The sequence below is a fragment of the Halyomorpha halys genome, unplaced genomic scaffold (assembly GCF_000696795.3).
Source record: "Halyomorpha halys isolate HHAL.00 unplaced genomic scaffold, Hhal_1.1 Scaffold1209.1, whole genome shotgun sequence".
Classification (NCBI taxonomy): Eukaryota; Metazoa; Arthropoda; class Insecta; order Hemiptera; family Pentatomidae; genus Halyomorpha; species Halyomorpha halys.
Window position 1 is genome coordinate 129,467 of NW_027112142.1, and position 4,186 is coordinate 133,652.

Consider the following 4,186-nt stretch of genomic DNA (forward strand, 5'->3'; position numbering starts at 1 on the left):
TATAGTTTAAAATATGAAAAAGATATAAAAAACAAAATTGTGGGTTGGATGAGTATCATAAAGTAATTGATTAAAATTAAATTAAAATCTGTACCGCTACAACCAATAAAAGGTTCAGTACTTTGTAAGAAACCACTATTACTAGACTAAAGGTTGTGCAAGGAGGTGATTTGGTCAGATCATAAAGTAATGATTCCGTTAATTATGCCTTGAAGTCAATATAGAACCACAACATGAGGTTTACTACCATACCGCTTGACCGAATTATTACATCATGCAATTATTTCTTTGAAGCATAATTTAATTTTGTTTTTAAAAATATGAAGAAGATAGTCAGGATTGCGGTCAAAAGTCTGTTTAATTATCATCTTTGGCAGCCCTGATGAAGCCCTACAAAGTGGGGCGAAACGTCTAATAATAAATAGTTGAAAAATACATTGTTCTTATTGACCGCAACCCTGACTTACGTAGTTGAGAACTCTACTAAACCTTCGAATTCCTCTCGTATCCAATCATTGCAATTCAAAATCCTTCGTAAAAACCCTCAATGCTCCGTACTTTGTCACAAATAAAATCATACATAAAGACCTTAATGTTCCATATGTAAACAATCTAACTCGAACCAGATATCACTTCTGTACAAGAAGGTGATACGTTCAAGATCACGCTCAATCGCCTGATTTTCCAGTCAAAACTTCATAGCGGCTAGATAAGCGGTAGGGAGAGGAGGGTTCCCGAACTCATGGATTGATTGACGCCTACAGCATCAGAATAAATAATTCCCTGCCACTACTGGATTCGAACCCGTGCCTGGGAGTTAGTATTATGGCTCCTTATTCACTGAGCTATACCGATACCCTTTATATTCAAGGACCTGGATTTGAATTCCGCTTTGGCAAATGATTATTTTTTCTGTTACTATAGCCGTGAGTCTACCTTGTGGGTTCGGGAACCGTCCGAGGTGCACCCAGCCTCATAAAGTGAGTACTGTTAATTGGGGGTATATCTGGTGGCCGAGCGTGATTCTGATCAAATCACCTCTTTGTACAACCATTGACCTAGTAAAAGTACTTCATTATAAAGTATTGAACCACTGGCCCCTCATGATTTTTATATACATAATAAATATTAAATTATTTAAATCCAAACAGTATCCGCAGAGTCAAAATAATAATAAACCTCCGCCAGTTCATTTCTGTAAAGTCTGTTTAAAATTAGAACACAATGGGTACTAACTTTCGGTATTGTTATGTCGCTATAAAGGGGAAAGTTAGAGGAGAAAAAGTCAGTGTTTTTATTGATTTTATTTTCTGGCATTCCTAACAACAATTAACATCAATGCAAATAGGTCGTTAAAAGTAATCAAAAATAAATACAAAAAAAAAATCATACAATATTATCAAAACTAATGACGAATATATTCATGCAATGGTTAGGGACTAGGGTAGGGATGTTGGAAAAATGTCGATATTTTTGTCAGTTAATTTTAACTCGATGCATTGTTATATCGTCTATCAATATATCATACTGTCACATGACTAAAATTATAAATCAATACTGTCACTGATGGTTTGTTGAAATCAATATAGAACCACTGTATAAAACGTTCTTTGCAAAATGAGTATCTTTTTTTATAAATTTGATAAGATTTATTCATGTTAATTCAGTCTGATTCAATATTCTCTAAGATTTAAGTGATTCATTTAATATTTATTTCCTTTATTAATTTTTATTTTAGAAGAATGGTGCCAAAACTGGAGGATTAAAATAAATTCCACTAAATCCCACCAAATCACATTTACCCTTCGTCGTAAACCTTCGTCTTGCCCTATAGTATCTTTTAATAATACCCCACTCATTCCTGTAGAACAGATATGTTACTAAGGATTAAATCTCGACAAACGACTGACATGGAATCCTCATACAAGACTGAAAAGACAGGAAACTGCTCGTCGATTCCGACTATTACAACATTTACTAGACAAACGGTCCAAACTTCCAATCCATTACAAAAGACTGATCTACATGACTATTATAAAGCCTATTTGGACATACGGAGTTGAGCTTTGGAGCTCCACCATCTAATTCCTCTCGAATCCAATTCTTAAAGTCAAAAATCCTTAATGCTCCTTACTTTGTCACAAATCAAATCATCCATCAGGACCTCAATGTCCCCTATGTTGCCGATTTGGCCAGAACCAGATACCAATCCTTCCATAATAAACTTCCCAACCACCCAAACCAACTTGTTTCAAACCTGGCGTCTCCTTCACTACCTAATAATCCACCTAGACGTCTGACAAAAAGATGGCCTCGAGATCTTCTCCTTTAGAAATGTTTTTGGAGTTCTATCAATGGGTAGATCCTCCACTTGTTTTTATCATGTCATAATATCACTTACAGAAAATTTACTTGATGTGTATATTTTTATTTATTTTTTTAAAAGAAATTTAATTACTTTTTTCTGTAAAACAATAATAATGTTTCAAATAATAAGATTTTGCTGTTGTAAATTTTATTAAATTGATTTATAAATATATAAATATTTAATTTTGCAAACATAATCAATACAATCAAAAACTTTAGTTTATATGGCCGTATCTTTAAATCCAATGCACACTCTCTTTCCCCTATCCTTTAGCAGCGAGGTTCCCAATCTTTTTCGTTTTTCGGTTGCCCGATACTTGCTATTTTCGTACTATTTAGTGACTAAAGTGGGTGGGGAAGCCGTGCTTACGCACTGGCCGTTTCAAAAGATGCGGGTTGGAAAGAAAACAACGAAAGAGTGGAAAGTTGATAAATTCTTGGAATTTTGTTAGCATACACGGTTGTTGGCGCAAAAATTCTAGATTTAAATATTTCAAAAAAATTGCCGAATTATTTAAATGCATATTTCGCGGTGCCCCGGGGAGCCGCGACGCACAATAGGGAATCACTCCTTTAGAAGATTGAATATATCATGGCCCAAAATATCGATATTTTTTATTAATCTATATAGTATCGATATGAATCGATGAAAAATGAATGATAATTTAATCATTTCGATGTATTCGAAAATACATGGATAGGATATATATCGATATTTTTGTTCGATAATTACATTATTAATTAGGCTCAATTAACTTGAAACTTTGCACCGAACAAAACACGGTTCCAATTCTAACATATTCATTTAATCCTCTGTTAGTAACAAAAAATATATTGTTTAAAGAGAGATTTTCTTGTATAATTATATTTTTCCATTATGCTATTAATTTTCATTTTAATGGAAAAATAAAAAAAAAATATTTAAAACCACAACAAAAAAGTGGTTGCACAAGCCTGATTGACAAATAATCATGACCGTGCAACTCACTTAGGAATATGTTTAATATTTATTATTTGTTATAATCCCTGTTTAATATTTATATTGAAAACACTTTTTATTCATTAAACCTCGTGAGAAAGAAGGTCATCACAAATAAGGTTTTCGCAGATTCAGTAAAACCTTGGCCGAAAAAAAAAATTAATATTGTGTGAAAACATTATTTACAAATACATCGACCTATTTTTGATTGCAACAGGAACAAATTCATCATATCAATTTTGAATATTGATTATACACGCTTGATCTCCTGAGATCATAATAATCATATAATGGCCCCATCCTTCGAAATATTTTGAGATTTTTATTCCTTGGAAAGCCATGCAGATCTAAATATGCAAATCTGAGTTATAAATATTCCAGTTTATTGATTTTTCTTTCATTTTATTCTTTATGGCTCGCATGTCATCTTAGACTACCGGCATCTTGACAGGTCTCATATCAAAGTAAAAACAAATTTTTCAAATAAAATATGAGCTAATAAATTTTGATAATTTCAAATTATACCTATATATACTTACACTATTCCTTGTATACAGATTGAATCTTTTGATATTTTAAAAAATATTTCATCAATGTTATAATAAATAGCGGTAGTCATTAATTTTTTAGAACACAGAACAAAATTTCTATATTAGGCGACTATTTTAGGGGTGTTCATAGGGCTCAGAAACAAAACAAAAAAGTTCATACAGAACATGGTCCGATTCTCTAGTGTAAAAGAAAAATTTGAAGGTTGCACTTTATTAGTTAACACACTGCAAATTTACTTGTAACAGTTATTATCAACCTGCTGTTTAGCAAAATATATCCTACCTTAAG